This window comes from Dendrobates tinctorius, unplaced genomic scaffold, assembly GCF_039654945.1.
Source record: "Dendrobates tinctorius isolate UK_male_01 unplaced genomic scaffold, ASM3965494v1 ptg000044l, whole genome shotgun sequence".
Lineage (NCBI taxonomy): Eukaryota > Metazoa > Chordata > Amphibia > Anura > Dendrobatidae > Dendrobates > Dendrobates tinctorius.
In genome coordinates, this window is record NW_027361712.1 from 604,387 (window position 1) to 625,327 (window position 20,941).

The window sequence follows — 20,941 nt, forward strand, 5'->3', positions numbered from 1 at the left end:
GTGGCCATAATACTGTATGGAGTAATATACTGTCCGTTTTTGGAGCTATTAAAAATGGATATCAGTCATGAGATGTAAAAAGGAAAGTATTTTTCATTGTACTATGCCGCTATTTCTCTGCGGTATCGGAGCATCATGAGTTGTGGTATGTGTTAAAGGGGTGCTCTTTGGGCAAGGGCACATGAAAACCTGGAGCCAGCCCTACCCCACCACAAATTTAGCCAAATAACCCCCATTTTTCAGTGCATAACTAGTATTATGAAGTAAATTAAGGTTGAAAAGCTTCAGTAATCAGAATTGATTTTGGCATTCAAAAGGGCACAGTAGGTGTGTTTCCTGTCCTCCACTCCCTGCCGACTTTGCTTCCCCATCGACTTGCATTGGGTTTCGTGTTTCAGTCGGCCTTCGACTTTTCACGATAATCGGCCGATTTCGTTCGACCCGACTTTTGCAAAAGTCTGGTTTCATGAAACCCGACTCGACCCGAAAAAAGGCAAAGTCGCTCATCTCTAGCCATGACCAGTTGCTCTCCACAAGGGTTCAGACAGAGAAATGAAAAGAATTATCAGAAGAGCTGTCCTAAAGTCAAGGACCATCTGTGTGGATCTAAAGAAAGACCTTTAATCAGCATTTTTTCTGGCATCTCCTCCCTCGGAGGTCTGGGGGGGTCTATCAATTGCTGAAAACGATTTAAACAGCACTGAAATGGCATAGGAACAGCATGGTGAAAACCCCTGGAAGCATCTCTGAATCCCAGGTCACTGATGGGTGCAATGTTGTCAGAGTATTACGCTACTTTTATGGACTGACAATAAAACATACATGGATTTGACTGGAAAAAAAATGTTAAGAAACATTCTTTCCAGGATAATTATATAAGGCAAAATAAATAAGAGAAAAAAAATGCTACTCCACACATTCTGCTACCTTCACACACAATGTTTTTGCACATTTGCATTGCTTTCAATGGTAAAAAAACATTCCACAGCAAATGTAATCTTATCATTTTAATGACTTATCTGGCAATGTGAAGAATCTAATCAGGCAGGGAAAGGCTAATTATAAGAGAAAGATTGAACTGAAATTGTCACAGAAAAGCATTAATGAAGTCTGGGAGGGTCTAAAGTCTATATCTGGGCATAGACAGACTGTCTCCAGGATGGTTGTACATAGATAAAGAGGGGCTTAATGAACTTAATCTATTCTTTAACAGATTTAATCACACACTGGCTGCTCCTGCCCCTACATACCATTCACACCTCTCTGCTACAATAACCTCACCCTCTGCTGCAACTTGTCAACTGAGCCAGGGTCTGTTCTTCACAAGTACCCAGGTTGCAAAAGAACTGGATAAGATCAAAGTTTTGAAGGCTGCAGGTCCTGACGGCATCAGTGCAAGGCTAATCAACACCTGCGGGCACCAGCTGAGTGAGATCATTACATATCTGTTCAATATGAGCCTGAGAATAGGTATGGTACTACAACTGTGGAAATTATCGTGTGTGGTACCAGTTCCGAAGAATCCTTATCCGAAAGACCTTAATGACTATAGACCTGTAGCATTGACATCACACCTGATGAAGGTACTAGAGAGATTGGTTCTCACACGTCTCCGTCCTCTAGTGAGCTCGGATATGGACCCTCTCCAGTTTGCCTACAGGCCGGGCATTGGTGTGGATGATGACATTATCCACCTTCTAGATAGGACTCTCTCTCACCTGGAGAAACCTGGGAACACTGTGAGAATAATGTTCTTCGATTTCTCTAGTGCTTTTAATACCATACAGCCAGGTCTACTGAGAGACAAGCTGGGCCTTGTTGGCGTGGACCTCCAACTCTCCACCTGGATCCTTAACTACCTCACAAACCGACCTCAGTTTGTAAAGGTTCGGGACAGTGTGTCAGACACGGTGATCTGCAATACAGGGGCACCTCAAGGTACAGTTCTTGCCCCCTTTCTCTTCACACTGTACACTGCGGATTTTAAGTGCAACTCATCTAGCTGCTACTTGCAGAAGTATTCTGATGACTCTGCAATAGTAGGCCTCATCACAGGAGGAGATGAAAGAGAGTACAGAGATACTAACCAAGCTTTTGTAGAGTGGTGTCAGAGTAATTCCGGGAAGACCAAGGAATTGGTGGTGGACTTTCGCAAGGGAAAAAATCCAGCAGTAGTGGTGAACATTCAGGGAAATGACATTGAGATAGTCGACACCTGTAAGTACCTTGGTGTGATCCTCAATAATAAGCTTGACTGGGCCCATCACTTGGATGCAGTGTACAGGAAGGGCCACAGTAGGCTTTATCTGCTCAGAAGGCTGAGAGCCTTCGGAGTTAGGGGGGCACTCCTTGCATCCTTCTTCAACTCTGTTGTGGCATCAGTCATTTTCTTTGGTGTGGCATGCTGGGGTAGTGGCATATCAACCAGGGACAGGAATAGGCTGGACAAACTGATTAGAAGGGCCAGCTTTGTCCTGGGATGCCCCCTTGATCCAGTTCAGGAAGTAGGCGACAGGAGGATACTGGCCAAGGTGAGCTACATGGTGCAGAATGATTCCCATCCCATGCATGAGACCGTGACAAAGATGTGCAGTACTGTCAGTGACCGGCTACTTCATCCTAAATGTGAGAGGGAGCGCTATCGAAAGTCCTTCCTTCCTGCTGCAGTTAGGCTGTATAACCAGCACTGTCCAAAATGGAGAACGACCTAAACAGTGAACTGATAGATCCAAAGTTGTGATAGTCCGGTTATATCTTTTTTTTTTTTTCGTATATGTACCTACCTACTGTCAATGTAATGCCTTTATGCATCTGTAATGGACTTGTTCCTGCCTTGCTGCTGTAATGCTCTGAATTTCCCCATGGTGGGACGATTAAAGGATTATCTTATGTGAAACATGATCAGACACATTGAAAGTCATTTTTTTTTGCTGGGCTGTAAGAAGGTTGCGTGATGCATTGACAGGCAGAAGGCAGAGCAAGGGTTAACCAGTTTAACAGCTTTAATTTAACAGGGGATGAACTCCTCGCAGGGACATGAGGGGTTAAATGGGAGAATAGAAATTAATTACAAAAGAGTCAATAAGCAGAACGGTAGCAGTTCTTTGGTTCACTTAAGGCCCCGTCACACATACAGATGCACCAGCGATCCCGACAACGATACGACCTTGTCAGGATCGCTGGTGCATCGCTACATGATCGCTGGTGAGCTGCCAAACAGCGGGTTCACCAGCGATCAGCACCAGCGAGGACGCTGGTCTCTTTACTAAGCAGCGCGCGTCACTTAGTTACCCGATGTGTACCTTTGAAACCTGCATGCTGGCAGCTCCCGGCGCGAGCACGCAGGTTTCTAAGGTACACATCGGGTAACTAAGTGACGCGCGACGCTTAGTAACTCGATATTTACCTTAGAGACCAACCCAATATTTACCTTAGAGACCAGCTCCCAGCGCCTGCTTAGAGTGCTGGGAGCCTCGCTGATCGTTGGCTCCCGCTGCCACACGCAGTGATGCGCGCTGGCCAGATGGAGACCAGCAATCAAAAAATGGCCCAGGCCGATCGAGCACGATCAGCGATACCCGGCAGGGGGGCCTGTTGCTGATCCCCGTCACACACAGCGATCTCGCTGTGGTGTCACAAATTCAGCGATCTTGCTAGCGAGATTGCTGTGTGTGACGGGGCCTTTAGCGTGCTGGGGTCCATCATTTTGCAGGCACTGCTTGGGGGGTTTATAGCGCCGAAACGGCTGGCATGGCATGGTCCAAGAAGATTCTGTTTGCAGTGGCGTTCCGTCTTCTGCACCTTCCACTGAGCCCCTAGTCCATGAGCATATGCGTCTGACACAAACAAGGCCATAACGCTCCCAGGGTTCACCATGGACATGCAGGGATATCTCGGTAGCGTGGGCCACAGTCGTCTATCTGGCACCCGGTTCTCCCTCTGTGTTCCATGGGCTGTATGCACGGCACCCCACTCTCTGCTAACTACTGAGTATTCTGGGCTTCTGCTCTGTGGTCCCCGCTGCTGTCAGCGGTAATTCCAGGACACAGGTCGGCGCAGTCCTGTAGCTCAAGGGACGGAGCACACCTGTCTCTGTGCTGCGCGCTGCCTGCTCCCGCCAAGACTGACTGTATTCGCGCATGCTGTGGCTGTGTCCGCTTAGCCACTCCCCCTGCTTCTGAGTGCAAAGGTATGTCTGGTCTCTTACTCTTTCCCCCGGACAACAGAGGAGACAGCCCTGACAGTTCCAGACCAGCATCGAGACTGGCACCCATGGCCCGGTTCTCCTCCTTTCACTCTCCCTCTCCTTTGGCCTGCCATTCCATGGGCAAGAGATCCTGCAGCAAACATTGACACTCCTCCACCTCTTGGATGAATAGTTGTTAAATAAATTGGTCTTATTCGTAACGGTTGGGTGGTACTCCAGCTGCTTCAAAGCCCCCAGTTTCGCATTCTCCAGGTGCGCCAGAGGATTATTATCGGAGCATACCAAGACTTCAGATCCAGACAGGTAGCGAATTGCCCACACTAGAGCCAACAGTTCCAGCTTGAAAGAGCTGTAATTATCTGGGTTTCGTTCAGAGTCATGGAGGGATCGGTTCACGTAAGCAATCACTCGCTTTTTCCTATCCTGCATCTCTGACAGTACAGCCCCTAATCCATGTAGACTTCCATGGAGAATGAAGGGTTGAGAGAAATCTGCATACGCCAGGATGGGTGCCTCAGTCAGAGAAATTTTTAGGGCTCAAAAGGCTTCTTCTTGACTTTCACTCCACTGGATAGTCCGATTCTTGGCCCCAGATGGTATTCCCTTCTTACTCCATCTCAACTTGATCCACCTGCAAAGCTTCCTCATTAATTTTGAGCGCTGAACATTTCAGTAGACAGAGAAGCAGTATGGTGATGCTGATTATGGCGTCATTGCCACTTGCCATCTCGGTCGAGTCCCCAAAATATTTGAGAACTGCACAATATCAAATACCCATGCTGACTCATCAGCTCTTATGTGTGCAGGCTGACTAGAATACCGACATGCATGGTGTAGCTGGTATTCAATTACTGCCCTCTTTTGCTCACAAAGACTTGCTAAAATATGTAACGTTGAGTTCAAATGTGTGATGACATTGCACACCAGTCAGTGAGCTGGAAGTTGCAAATGCTGCTGCAGCACTGCCAGGCCAGCGGAATTTGTAGCCGACTTGCAGACATATAACAATGAGATTGAAGCCCAACTGTAGCATGCTAATTGGTCAAAAAATGTCATAGCTCAAAAAAAGGCTGTATTACAATACCAGGAAAATTTGAACACCCCAGATCGACATATAAGACTGCAGTATAAATATAGCAATGCAGCCTTTTTTTCTGCTCGCTTTCTCAAACTGAACATGAGCAAAACAGAATTCATCATCTTTCCCCCATCTCACTCTAACCCTCCACAGACCTATCCATCAATGGCTGCTCGCTTTCCCCAGTCCCGCATGCTCGGTGCCTTGGGGTGATCCTCAACTCTGCCCTCTCTTTCAAACGACATATCCAAGCCCTTGCCTCCTCCTGCCACCTCAAACTCAAAAATATTTCCCGGATCTGCGCATTCCTCAACCATGAAACCACAAAAACACTAGTGCACTCCCTTATCATCTCCCGCCTCGACTACTGCAACCTCCTACTCTCTGGCCTCCCCTCCAGCACTCTGGCACCACTCCAGTCCATCCTACACTCTGCTGCCTGACTAATCCACCTGTCTTCCCCCTATGCCAGGCCCTTCACTGGCTTCCTATTGCCCAGAGGCTCCAGTTAAAAACCTTAACCATGACATACAAAGCCATCCACAACCTATCTCCTCCATACATCTGTGACATGGTCTCCCAGTACCTACCCGCATGCAACCTTCGATCCTCTCAAGATCTCCTTCTCTACTCCCCGTTATCTCTTCTTCCCACAACCGCATACAAGACTTCTCCCATGCTTCCCCCAAACTCTGGAACTCTCTGCCAAAAACACATCAGACTCTCACCAATGGAAACCTTCAAGAAGACCCTGAAGACCCACCTGTTCCGACAAGCCTACAGCCTGCAATGATCCATGGTCTACTGAACCACTGCACAACCAGCTCTACCCTCTCCTAGTGTATCCACACCCATCCCTGTAGACTGTGAGCCCTCACGGGCAGGGTCCTCTCTCCATGTGTATTTGTGTGTCCCCTCTCTTGCACATGTTTATTGTACTTGTCTATATTTCCCCTTTTCACATGTAAAGTGCCATGTTATAAATGGCACTATATAAATGTATAATAATAATAATAATTTTTTGAACAAACTTTTTTTGGGGTTTTGAGGCCCAACTGTAGCACTCTAAATGGCATGTAAAATTTCACAGCTCCAAAAAAAGGGTGTATTCCAATTCCAGGCAAATTTGTACACCTCAGATGGACGTATCAGACTACAGTATAAATATAGCAATGCAATTTTTGCAATTAACAGTTAATTTTTTGGGAGTTTTGAGGCACAACTGTAGCATGATAAATGCTTTATAAAATTTTCACTGCTCAAAAAAATTGCAGTATTACAATGCCAGGCAAATTTGCCCAATTGAGATGAATGTATGAGACTGCAGTATCAAAATAGTAATGCTATTAAATTCCAGCCAAGTCTGGCTGTATGCTTTTGAAGCACAACTGCCGCAGTAAAAATGTTGTATAATATTTCTCTGCTCAGAACAATTTTATGAAGACCTGATTACACTATGCGGCCAGCCAATCATAGTAATTCCACAACCGATATGGCTACGGCATTACAGTGACTAGCAGGCAATCATCACATGTTCACTGGCTGTCTAGAAAGCAACAAACATGTGGGGCTCCCGCTCAAGCATTTAAAAAATACTAGCCGAGTAATGAGCACCAGAGCACATTGATGCTAGAGCGAGTAATTATTATTATTATTATTTATTGTTATAGCGCCATTTATTCCATGGCGCTTTACATGTGAGGGGGGTATACATAAAAACAAGTACAATAATCTTAAACAATACAAGTCATAACTGGTACAGGAGGAGAGAGGACCCTGCCCGCGAGGGCTCACAATCTTCAAGGGATGGGTGATAATACAGTAGGCGAGGGTAGAGCTGGTCGTGCAGCGGTTTGGTCGATCGGTGGTTACTGCAGGTTATAGGCTTGTCGGAAGAGGTGGGTCTTCAGGCTCTTTTTGAAGGTTTCGATGGTAGGTGAGAGTCTGATATGTTGTGGTAGAGAGTTCCAGAGTAGGGGTGATGCGCGAGAGAAATCTTGTATGCGATTGTGGGAAGAGGAGATAAGAGGGGAGTAGAGAAGGAGATCTTGTGAGGATCGGAGGTTGCGTGCAGGAAAGTACCGGGAGACGAGGTCACAGATGTATGGAGGAGACAAGTTGTGGATGGCTTTGTATGTCATGGTTAGGGTTTTGTAATGGAGTCTCTGGGCAATTGGGAGCCAGTGAAGGGATTGACAGAGGGGAGAAGCTGGGGAATAGCGGGGGGACAGGTGGATTAGTCGGGCAGCAGAGTTTAGAATAGATTGGAGGGGTGCGAGAGTGTTTGAGGGGAGGCCGCAGAGCATGAGGTTGCAGTAGTCAAGGCGAGAGATGATGAGGGCATGGACTAGGGTTTTTGCAGATTCTTGGGTGAGGAATGAACGGATGCGTGAAATATTTTTGAGTTGAAGTCGGCAGGAAGTGGAAAGGGTTTGGATATGTGGTTTGAAGGAGAGATCAGCATCAAGGATTACTCCGAGGCAGCGAGCTTGTGGGACTGGGGAGAGTGGGCAGTCATTTACTGTAATTGATAGGTTCGTAGGGGGGGTCACGTGAGATGGGGGAAAGATGATGAATTCTGTTTTGTCCATGTTGAGTTTCAGATATCTAGTGGAGAAGAAGGATGAAATAGTGGACAGACATTGAGGGATTCTGGTTAGTAGGGAGGTGATATCTGGTCCAGAGATGTAGATCTGTGTGTCATCAGCATAAAGATGATACTGAAAGCCATGAGATTCTATGAGCTGTCCCAGGCCAAAGGTGTAAATAGAGAACAGCAGGGGCCCTAGGACTGAACCTTGTGGGACTCCGACAGATAGGGGGCGAGGTGAGGAGGTGGTGTGTGAGTGGGAGACGCTGAATGTCCGGTCTGTTAGGTATGATGAGATCCAGGAGAGGGCCAAGTCTGTGATGCCGAGGGATGAGAGGGTCTGTAATAATAGGGAATGGTCCACTGTGTCAAAGGCAGCCGACAGGTCCAGGAGGAGGAGGACAGAGTAGTGTCGCTTGCTCTTGGCAGTTAAGAGGTCATTGGTGACCTTAGTAAGGGCAGTTTCAGTGGAGTGGTGTGACCGGAAGCCAGATTGTAAGCAGTCGAAGAGGGAGCAAGAAGAGAGATGGGAGGACAGTTCAAGGTAGACGTGTTGTTCCAGTAGCTTGGAGGCGTATGGGAGAAGTGATATAGGGCGATAGCTAGATACAGAGGATGGGTCAAGAGAGGGCTTTTTGAGGATAGGTGTGATGGAGGCATGTTTAAAGCTTGAGGGGAAAACACCAGTTGTTAGTGATAGGTTGAAGAGATGGGTTAGGGTTGGGATGAAGACTGTGGTGAGGTTTGGGATGAAGTGGGATGGGATCGGGTCGAGTGCACAGGTGGTGAGATGTGATCTTGAGAGTAGAGTGGAGAGTCGATCTTCTGTAATGGTGGAGAAGTTGGTTTTGAAGGTGGAGGGCTGGGAAGTCGGGAGGAAGGGCTCTGGGGGTTGTTGACCAAAACTGTCCCTGATGTTATCAATTTTCTGCTTGAAAAATGAGGCAAAGTCTTCAGCTGAGATGAGTGGGGAGGGAGGAGGTGCTGGGGGGCGGAGGAGAGAATTGAAGGTGTTGAATAACTGTTTAGGGTTGTGAGACAGGGAGGATATGAGAGATGAGAAGTAGGTTTGTTTAGCTGTGGCGAGTGTGGTCTTGAAAGTAGTGAGGGACTGTTTGAATGCGATGAAATGCTCGTTGGAGTGGGATCTTTTCCATCTGCGCTCAGCAGCCCTGGAAGCTCGCCTCAGCTCTTTGGTCAGGCTGGTGTGCCAGGGCTGTCTGTTGATTTTGCGAGTTTTGGTATGTGTAAGTGGGGCAGCGGATTCCAAAGCTACAGCTATTGTGGTGTTATATAGAGCGGCAGCGTCATCCGCATTGTGTAAGGAACTTATATCTGTAAGAGGGAGGAGGGATTCGGAGAATGAGTGTAGGTCAAGGTGTTTAAGATTCCTGCGAGGGTGTGAAAGTTTGTGGGGTGGGGATTGTAGACATGGAGTGAAGAGGGAGGAGAATGTGAGCAGGTTGTGGTCAGAGAGAGGAAGAGGTGAGTTAGAGAGGTTAGATAGGGAGCAGAGGCGGGTGAAGATGAGGTCCAGTGTGTGGCCATCTTTGTGGGTGGCTGTAGAAGACCATTGAGTGAGGCCGAAGGAGGAAGTGAGAGATAGAAGTTTAGTGGCAGCTGAGAGGGAAGTGTCAATGGGGATGTTGAAGTCGCCCATGATGATAGTAGGGATGTCCGCGGAAAGGAAATGAAGTAACCAGGTGGTGAAGTGGTCAAAGAAGGTGGTGGCTGGCCCTGGGGGGCGGTAGATGACAGCCAGTTGGAGGTTGGAGGGGGAGTAGATGCGCACAGAGTGCACCTCAAAGGAAGGGAGGGTAACAGAGGGTGGCAGTGGGATTGGGGTGAAGGAGCAGGTATCTGACAGGAGAAAACCAACTCCTCCACCATGTTTGCTGCTGGGGCGGGGGGTGTGAGAAAGGTGGAAGCCGCCATACGAAAGTGCAGCAGGAGAGGCTGTGTCAGAAGGGGTGAGCCAGGTTTCGGTGATGGCGAGGAAGGAGAGTTTGGTAGTAACAAAAAGATCATGGATGTAGGAAAGCTTGTTGCAGACAGAGCGAGCGTTCCACAGAGCTCCTGTTAGTGGGACTGGGGAAGCGGGGGCTGGGTGAATGGGTATAAGGTTGGAGAGGTTACGGAAGGTTGTGATAGAGCGTGGATGGGAGGTAGAAATGACTGTGGGAATGTGGTGAGGAGGGCCAGGATTTGGAGAGATATCACCAGCAGTGAGAAGGAGCAGAGAAAGTGTTAGCAGGTGGGAACAGGAGAGGGCATGAGGGGGCTGTCTGTGTTTGGAGACAGAGGATTGTATGTTAAGGAACAGTTTTGAGGCGGAGGCGAGGTGGATGGGGAGGATGGAAGAAGAGATGAACAGTTCCTTACTAGGAGTAGGGATTAGGGGAATTAGCAGAAAGTGAAGGATTATTGGGGTGAAAGTGAAAACAAACAGAAACATTGTTTACAGTGACTGTGTCCAATTACCTCCAATTACCAATGACAAGCATGCTCACTCATTTCTATTGTGCACCTATCACCTTTGGGTGCAGCTTTATTTTCTGTCCCACAGTGGGCATTTCCTGGTGGTGATAGATTCATTTAGATGTTCTGACATTGTATTGCTGTTTAGAGCCAGTCTGTGAGCTTTGAGCTAACAATTTTCACCTTATTGCTTCTTTGCTATACTTTGCACCTCTCTTCTGTTTAACTTTAGTAAGTAGGATGTTTATTTGTTAATAGATCATATATCAGATGATGTGCAAATTAAAGCCCAAATAACCAAAATTATAGTAAAAGAAACTATCTTTATTGAATCATATCAAAAGTTTGAGTCATACAGTAGGACCAAATATAAAAAGGGACAAACAACTCCAGCAAGAATATAGTTAATATACAATTTATGTATCAATATTAATGTATAAGGTGTAAAGAATGTTGTAACATTCACATCATAGAAGGGGAAAATAGGGTAACAGTATCTAAATTGTAATATGACAGTAATCACATTAACCATCTGATAGATGATCTACTGATTACTTTTGCTACAATGCCACATTATTAGTCCTATTTCTTAAGTACAAATATATATAACATAATTTATCTTCATGTATTGTCCTCTTTGGTTTTTGTATATTTGTTAAGACTAGAGTAATTACTTTATTCTTTGTTTTGTATTTCGTTTACTTTGCTCACTCTGAAATTTTCCTTTGTTCAGCAGACTTCTCTTCTTGTATTTTATTCAAACTCTGCTCTGCCCTCCGGTTGTTTAGGAGGTACGTGAAGCAACTTGACGGCCGTTTAGGGAGATTAGGTCAGAGTTGCCATCTAATAGTTCTTTCAATAGGACTATCTCTGTAACTGCAGGCACCATTAGGGACTCTGGTGTTACAATATTTAGTCTTTATAGTACCCGGCAGATTCAGTTCCATTTTTTGTAGTGTCTATCCTATTAATCCTGAGGGAGTTCCTACCCAGACATAACGTAAACTCTACCTCGTGTTAATATGGATAATATCAGATGGTGGTGCTGGATGTTGCAACTTGCTGAGTAAGGTTTCCCACATTTCTGCCATGCTAACCCTCCCTTCTGAGATTGTGCCGGTCCCCCAGCTTCATTGGCGACTTCATCCTCCTCTGTCTTGTGCTTCAACTGAACCCCCACTGCCAGGTGAGGACACAGTCAGTAGTGTGTCTACCAGCGATGGAAGTAAGGATGGCAAGTTGTGCTTGTAGAGGGGATCCAGTATGGTGGCCACACAGTAATCAGTACTTGGAACAATCCGGGCATCTCGATGGTTGTTGCGATGGTACAGAAGCAGTATTGCCTCATGTGGGCCAAGCTGCCCAGAGGCAACGACACGGTCCTCGGTGGGAGCTGTATCATCTGGGTTCTATGTAATAATAATAATAATAAATTTTATTTCTATAGCGCCGACATATTCCGCAGCACTTTACATTTCAGAGGGGACTTGTACAGACAATAGACATTACAGCATAGCAATAATCACATATATCATAACAGATACCAAGAGGAATGAGGGCCCTGCTCCCAAGCTTACAATCTATGAGGAAAAAAGGGAGACACGAAAGGTGGGTGGTAACAGTTGCCCTGATTGTATGGACCAGCCGTAATGTTAAGTGTGTAACAGTACAGATGCAGAGGGCTAATGGATGCATAAAGCATGTGGGAACATGATGCGGGGAACCTGGTTATGGTAAAAACTTTTGGCTGTGCCACATAGGGATAGATTAGGTTAATGTGTGGAGGCGGTAGGCCAGTCTGAATAAATGAGTTTTCAGGGCATGCTTAAAATTGTGGGGATTGGGGACTAATCGTATTGACCTGGGAAGTGCATTCCAAAGAATTGGCGCAGCACGTGTATAGTCTTGGAGACGGGAATGGGAGATTCTGATTATTGAGGATGCTAACCTCAGGTCATCAGCAGAACGGAGGGCGCAGGTAGGATGGTATACTGAAACAAGGGAGGAGATGTAGGGTGGTGCTGAGACATGAAGAGCTTTGTGGGTGAGGGTAATAAGTTTGTACTGGATTCTGGAGTGGATGGGTAGCCAGTGTAATGACTGGCATAAGGTAGAGGCATCGGTGTAACGATTGGCGAGGAATATGATCCTGGCAGCAGCATTCAAGACAGATTGGAGGGGGGAGAGTTTGGTAAGAGGGAGACCGATTAGAAGAGAGTTACAATAGTCGAGATGAGAATCAATAAGAGAAGCAGTAAGAGTTTTTGCGGAGTCAAAAGTAAGAAAAGGTCGAATTCTAGAAATGTTTTTGATGTGCAGATAACAAGAGCGAGCCAGTGATCGTATGTGGGGGACAAAGGAAAGCTCAGAGTCAAGTATGACCCCAAGACAGTGGGCATGTTGCTGGGGAGTAATAGTGGAACCACACACGGAAATGGCAATGTCGGGTATAGGTACAGTTCAGTCTTTGACAGGTTCAGTTTCAGATATAGTGAGGACATGATGTTAGACACAGCGTTTAGACAATCGCCGGTGTTTTCTAGAAAGGCTGGCGTGATGTCAGGAGAAGAAGCGTATAATTGGGTGTCGTCAGCATAGAGATGGTACTGGAAACCAAATCTACTGATTGTTTGACCAATAGGGGCAGTATACAAAGAGAAGAGGAGGGGGCCTAGTACTGATCCTTGAGGAACCCCAACAGTAAGGGGAAGATGAGAGGAGGAGGAGCCAGCAAAAGATATAGGAAAGGAGCGGTCAGAGAGATAGGAGGAGAACCAGGAGAGAACGGTGTCCTTGAGGCCAATGGAATGGAGCATAGTGAGGAGGAGTTGATGATCCACAGTGTCGAATGGTGCAGAGAGATCCAAGAGAATTAGCATGGAGTAATGACCATTTGATTTAGCTGTTAGTAGATCATTAGAGACTTTAGTGAGGGCAGTTTCAGTAGTGTAAAGAGTGGATCCGGATTGGAGAGGGTCGAGAAGAGAGTTATCAAAGAGATAGCGGATAAGACGGGAGTGGACCAGGCGTTCCAGGAGTTTAGAGATGAAGGGAAGATTAGAGACAGGTCTATAGTTAGTGGCACAGTTTTGGTCGAGGGATGGTTTTTTAAGTAGTGGATGTATGACGGCATGCTTAAATGAGGAGGGAAAGATACCAGAAGAGAGAGAGAGGGTAAATCTTTTAGTTAGGTGAGGGGTGACAGCAGGGGAAAGGGGCTGGAGTAGATGTGACGGAAATGGTGTGCAAGTGGTTGGGCGAGAAGATGCAAGGAGCCTGCTTACTTCTTCTTCTGTGACTGGTTCAAAATCAGAGAGTGAGCTAGATGCAGTGGGGGAGGGAGGACAGTGCATGTTATGAGGTGATTGGGAGATAATTTCCTGTCGGATCTGGTCAATTTTTTCTTTGAAGTAATTGGCCAGATCGCCAGCTCGAAGCTCTGTGGTTGGGACCTGTACTCTTGGGTTGAGTAGAGAATGAGAAGTGTCAAAGAGACGTTTAGGGTTATTGGACAGTGAGGTGATGAGGGTGTTGAAATAGGTTTGTTTTGAGAGGTGAAGAGCAGTGTTGTATGATCGAAGCATAAACTTATAATGGATGAAATCTTCAGGTAGGTTGGGTTTTCTCCACAGATGTTCGGCGCACCTGGAGCACCGCTGCAGGAAACGTGTTTGCAGGGTGTGCCAGGGTTGTCACCGTCTGTGTTGGGTGTTCTATGTATAGGAGGTGCAAATTCACCCAGGGCACTTTGAAGTGTATCCCCCAACCATGCTCCAGTAATATCAGTGAGCTACTTTGAAAGCCAACCTGTTGTGAACACGGTTGTTCCTCATCCTACTCCTCATCTTCCAAAACTGTCCCCTAGCTGGACATTTGGCTACCTGGCCACTGTTGGAGCAGGAATCCATTCTCCAAGACGCTTGGCCTGATAATGGAGTGAAGGTTCCTTTTCCTCCTCTTCTTTCTCTATTGCCACCACCTCATCCATCATTGCCTGAAGATTTGTTTTTCTAGGAGGCATAGAAATGAGATAGTAATGCAAATGATGGTGACATCAGCGCTGCCCCTGTTCGTGGAGAACTCGAAGCAGTGCAACACAGCACACGTCCCGCATGTTGGTCGTGAAGTGGTGTTGTTTCGCAAAGCGACTCACCAGTTTAAGTGCATCTCAAACTCCAGTATCTCCTGCTGCTGCTCTCAAAGTTTCTCCAGAATGTGCAAGGTGGAGTTCCACTTTGTGGGTACATTGCATATGAGGCAGTGAGCGGGAACGTAGAAGTGAAGCTGCAGCCCAGACAGGCAAGTAGCATCAGGGTAAGAATGTGAGGAGAGTGCAGGCAGGTAGGATGCAGTATCAGACTGTACGCACACCAAGGGTGAAAGGGGTTTATTATACAGTAGAAACTCCACGCAGGGAGAAAACGGAGGATTAAAATTCCCTAATACAGCAAAAGGCTAATGGCGATAACTTAAGGAACAGGGACAAGTAAAGCTGACAGTACAATAAAATACAACTTATCACTCAGGGGCCAGTTACGGTTGAACTTCTGTCTGTGACTGGTGCTGCCTAGATTGTGTCGCAGTGGGGGGCTGTCACAATCCTGAGGTAAATGATGTAGTATCCTTTGACGCTGGTGGTGTCGTCCCGTGGTCCCGATGGCGGCGGTGAATCCTCGGGATCCTGATGCGGGTCTTGGGTCCAGCTGATGAGGTGATGAAAAGTGATACGTCCTTATCCTCAGCGGTGAGTGTCCCAACACTAAGGAGATTTGCAGCACTGCCCAAGCACACTTTATACTGGGCAGCCCGGTTCGCTGTGCCAAATAGACACACGCCTAAGTCCCGTTCACAGACCTTGTCTCTCACGGTCAGTACTGTTAGCGAGGGCTGCTGTGGCAGTGTTGTCGGTTGTGTCAGCGGTCTCATTGAGGGCATGTCGGCTGGGACAGCGGTGTCTAGGCGGTACTCAGTCAACGGTCTCCTGTTAAAGTGCTCTGCCATCCCAGGCTCTGCTTTGCCTAGAAGCCTCTCAGCTGATGTTACCTCACAGGCGTCCCGTGCGCCCGAAGTTCCCGCCCAAACTGTCTGGTCACTCACACGCTGCAGCTCTGTCCGTTTTTCTCAAACACAGAGTATGGTCTAGAGTCTCAAGCTTTCTACCCCGTGTGAGGTAGCACTGTAATTTAAGTAGGGGATCACTCGCTTGGCAGCAACAAAATCAGATCCGGCACAGGTTTTCCCTAAACTCAGAACGGTCCATGCGGTTTATTAAACATCATAAACCATGACCAGCAAAATATAATCGCCATAGCGTCCATGACAGAGCTTCATTCTTTTAGCAATGTCCAATATGCAGGCTTTTCAGCCTCACAGTTATATCTCACCCCGTCAGGGTTCTCTCATGGCTGCTTCTCCATACTGCTGGCATTCATTCCCTCCAGGGAACTCTCAGGCACTTGCAGCCATTAAACACAGCGCCCACACGTGCTGTCAGGCAGGAAGCCCCATCTCAGCTGGACCTTCCACACTGAACCAACCTGTTCTCAGCATTCACCCCCATGTGACCTACCCTGGCCACATTATATGGTCCATAGCCACACCCACCGGGTCACATGACTCTGACCTCATCACAGGTCATTCCAGCCTTTACACACTCTTTACAATAGTGCTTTAAACACACCCCCTGGGTGGGTTTGTAGGTAACCAGGCCAGCCCATCTCTCTAGTTACCTGGAGACTTCTCCCTTACACATTGAAACAACACCTCAGCAGTATCACTGCTGATCAACACCTAAGTCTCCATCCCAAAGCCACCCACTTTGAGATACATAATGGCCATTCAGTATTATGCCATTCATCCTTTCTCCTGGGACATCCACACAGCACCCCCTAGTGGACTCAGTGGTTACTACACCACATACCTCCCCCCTCTGTTCAAACTTGTGGGGTTGAAAACACAACATTACAACAGGGTCTCGCGACCGGGCACTCATTACACCTTGCCCCACAGGTCAAGAGAACCGTCTCCTTCTGTCATACGGCCTCGTTCCTACGTTAGACCTCCCCCACCTCCAGCGGTCAGAATATCGGTCATTGGCTTTGACCCTACAGTCACGGTCTGTCTGCGTCGTCAGACACTGGTTAGTCACCATCCTTTCTCTATCTAAGCGTCTTGTAACAAATGGTACCCCACCACATCTAAGTTTAATTTTCAGTGCATTACCCTCACAGTTCTTTGCATCTGCTGTCTCTGTAGCAACCTCCAGTTCACACTGCAATCTATGGTGCAACGTATTGGCACGTTGAGCCTCTTTCTCTGCTTCTTCCACCTGGCGTTTCAACTGTTTCGGACGCAGATCATTTCCCTCCACCAGGTCTTGGTACTGCTCAGAATTACGCCTTTCATCATCCATTTGCCTTAGTACAACCTTCAGTTTTTTCTCCGTACGACGTACTTGTTTGCTAGCAGATTGTCGTACTTTAATTTCTGCATCAAGCTGTTCCTCCATTAGTGCAACCTTTGCTTCTAAGTCCTTGTTCTGGCGAACTAATTGCTGACGGGCATTCTCATTCTTCTGAGCCTTACTGTGTTCTGTCTTCAGATCAGCATCCATCTGGTCAACCTGAAGTGCGGCCTTTCTCAGCTTGTCATTGGCTAATTCAACTTTGCCGTGTTCTTCCTCCACTTCTTCAAGCTGAACAATGCGAGACTCTAACCGCCTCTTTTCATCCAAAGCCAGAGCACCTTCACCTCTGTTGTTGGCAATCACAACAGCCAGTTCATGTTTTTCCTGCTGTGCTTGTCTTTTAGCACACTCTGCAGCAGCAAGCTCCATCTGCAAACGAATCACCTCTGCTTCCATACTTTTCAGTTTCTTTTTGTCTTCACACTATTCCTCACTCAGGCCTGGCCGATGTAAGTCTTCGTCCCACTTCTTCTCCTGCAGAAGACCTCTTACAGTTTTTGTTAGCACGCCTACCTCTTCTCTGAGGGACTTATTCAGACCTTGCCACAATGCCAGGTGACCTTTGAGCTCGAAGACTTCTTTCTCTAGCTCATCCAGTCTGTGCTCCCTTTCTCTCTCAGAGCCACAGTCACCCCTAGAGTCTGAGTCATGCCGATCATCCGAGTCAACCCTCCAGTTACCCTCTGACCGTGTGTCCACTCCAGTCACCTCATCTCCCAGCCCACCATCTGTCTTGTCATGAGACGTCAGGTCCGTCAGTTGGGCAGATGTACTTCTTTTCCCGGTCAGTTCTACCTCTGACCTGTCCACGTCAGGAGCCGTCACTGTCTCAGTGTCTGCTGGCCCCACAGTCGAAACGTCACCATTGTCCGACCATACGTCATCAAACAATACAAAGTCCTGGCCCCTCTCCAAGGCATAGACTAAGTCCCGTGGTGTCCCGCCCCCTTGGCACTCACCACCTTTGGTCCCCTCAAACAATACTCTGTCTACTGCATAGTTCACCGTGACCCCGTGTTTACAGCGAACCCTGGCGTTTTTCTCGGTCAGAGATAAATCAAGAGGAGTTCCTGTCAGAGTCATCTGACTCTCTGAGTCTAGTCTACCAGAGACTCCTTCCTGGTGCAGCATCACGGTACATACCTGTGGCCCATCATTATCTGGAAAATACATGCCGCACTCCTCAAAACTCATACAAACACACTGCGGTTCCCCAGACATACCCACTGAGGCAACCAGTGCTGCCATTTCCTGAGCCACCCCAATTTGGGTCACTGCCCCCTCCCAGGACTCCACCCCTTTTTGGGTTACCACCCCAATTTGGGTCACCGCCCCACTCTGGGACTTCACTTCTTTTTGGGTTACCACCCCCTTCTGGGACTCCACCCCTTTTGGGCTACCACCCTGATTTGGGCCACCGCCCCCTTTTGGGATTTCCCCATGTCCGTTATGCCGGTCTCCTTAGTCCACAGTTCACACAATACAGTTTGTCTCTTTTACGATACCACACAAGTCCTTGTTGACACCACCACAGCTCCTGCTGTCACCGATCACCGACACCACCCGCTGCTGTTCACACAGCGGCTGGTGTCCTCTTCGTAACTCCGCCGAGTTACAGGAAGCCGCTTGTCTCCTTCGTAACCCCGCCGAGTTACCGGAAGCCGCTTGTCCCCTTCGTAACCCCGCCGAGTTACCGGAAGCCGCTTGTCACCTTCTTGACTCCCACTGAGCCACCGCAGTCTGAGTTGAGAAAAGAAGAAAAAAAAACACACCACAAAACTCACGAGTCCTGTCTGTGTGCTATTCAGGACGTACCATCTCTGCTCGAGACCGTCCAATACACAGGGCGCACCGGGTGCTATACAGGGAGCTGACCCTCCTCCCAGGGTTTCCCAACACACCGGCCTCACCAGGTCCAGGGGCTCAGCGGGTGCTCTTCAGGACATCCATCTCCTCCTGAGACTGCCCAACACTCACGCCTCACCAGGTCCAAGGTCATACCACGTCCTCCAGGGATCCGATTCTTCTCCCAGAAGCTCCCAACACTGACCCTCCAGGACCTTGCTCACTGAACCCTCCAGGTACAGAGTCTGTCCCACTGACCCAGGTCAGTACAACACAAACACCTGTCCATTACCTGTGTCGGCCACACAGGTCCTCGGATACCTCTTCTCCACAGAGGCACCCTATAGCAATCACCAGTCTCTTTCTCACTGACCCCGGTCAGTACAACACGGTTTTCATGACCATCACCTGCTGGCCGCGCAGGTTCTCGGACCCCTCTACCGCAGAGGTATCCTATAAGTCTCTTTCTCCTGGGGAAACGGCTGCACTGGGCTCATCGATCCGGACAGTGCCTTACTCACTAGGCCGCCCCACGGTTCCTGAACCACAGCCGGGCAATGGCTTCCCCCACCACCAGTTCTCCTGGCGCAGCGTTGCCAGCACTGCAACAGGTGCCTTTGGAAACCGTTGCCCTTAGCAACCCAGACTTTGCAGTCCTCTTCCGTTGCTCCCAGCAACAAGGCTACAACAATGCCCATAGCTTTCTCCACCAACTGTGAGGTAGCGCTGTCATTTAAGTAGGCGATCACTCGCTTGGCAGCAACAAAATCAGATCCGGCACAGGTTTTCCATAAACTCAGAATCGTCCATGCGGTTTATTAAACATCATAAACCATGGCCAGCAATATATAAACGGCATAGCGTCCATGACAGAGTTTCACTCTGTTAGCAATGTCCAATACGCAAGCTTTTCAGCCTCACAGTTATATCTCACCCCATCAGGGTTCTCTCATGGCTGCTTCTCCATACTGCAGACATTCATTCCCTCCAGGGAACTCTCAGGCACTTGCAGCCATTAAACACAGCGTCCACACATAGTGTCATGCAGGAAGCCCCATCTCAGCGGGACCTTCCACACTGGACCAACCAGGTCCCAGCATTCACCCCCATGTGACCTACCCTGGCAACATTATATGGTCCATAGCCACACCCACCGGGTCACATGACTCTGACCTCATCACAGGTCCTTCCAGCCTTTACACACTCTTTACAATAGTGCTTTAAACACACCCCCTGGGTGGGTTTGTAGGTGACCAGGCCCGCCCATCTCTCTAGTTACCTGGAGACTTCTCCCTTACACATTGAAACCACACCTCAGCAGTATCACTGCTGATCAACACCTAAGTCTCCATCACAAAGCCACCCACTTTGAGATACATAACGGCCATTCAGTATCATGCCATTCATCCTTTCTCCTGGGACATCCACACAGCGCCCCCTAGAGGACTCAGTGGTTACTACACCACACCCACAATATAGGTGATAGCCCCGACGGTTCCGGGCCCTTCATGGAGGACACATGCCTAATTAGTTCCTTCCCCTTACAAAAACGCCGAGAGCGCACATAGGCGGCCTGCACTTTCAGCAGCAGCTCTTACATTTTTGTGTAATTTTTAAGGAAACTCTGCACCACTAAATTCAGCACATGCACAAGGGATGTAGGTCAATCTGGCTAGGCTCAGTGCTGCCATGAGATTTCACCTGTTATTGCACACCACCAGGTCAGGCTTGAGATTTAGCAGCAACAACTACAAATCTGTCAGTTCTTTGATCCCCATCAACAGTTCCTGCATGGTGTGGAATTTTTCCCACATATAGATGAGTTTCAGAACAGCCTGTTGTGGTGAAGTTCGTGTTGCAGGTGTTACACTAACCAGATGAGGAGGCATTGGAGGAAACAGAGTAGGAGGAGGAGGCAACATGAACAAAGAAACATCCAAAAAACAGTCAGCGATCCTCTGTGGTGGTAGAACATGTGCCAAAATGCTTTCTACCTCAGGCCCAGGTGCTAGAACATTTATCCAGTCGGCAGTTAGAGATATATAACGTCCCTGCCTGTGCTTACTGGTCTATATATCTGTGGTTATCTGGACCTTTACACTGATGGTATTGCGCAGTGCACACCTGATTTTGTCCGCAACTTGTTCGTTCAAGGCAGGGATGATCCGCCTTTAAAAGTAGTAGCAGCTGGGAACCACGTACTGTAGTTCCCATGATCCCAACGTATTGTTAACCCTTTAGAAATCACTCGTGAGGCCAAATGTAGAATATGGGATC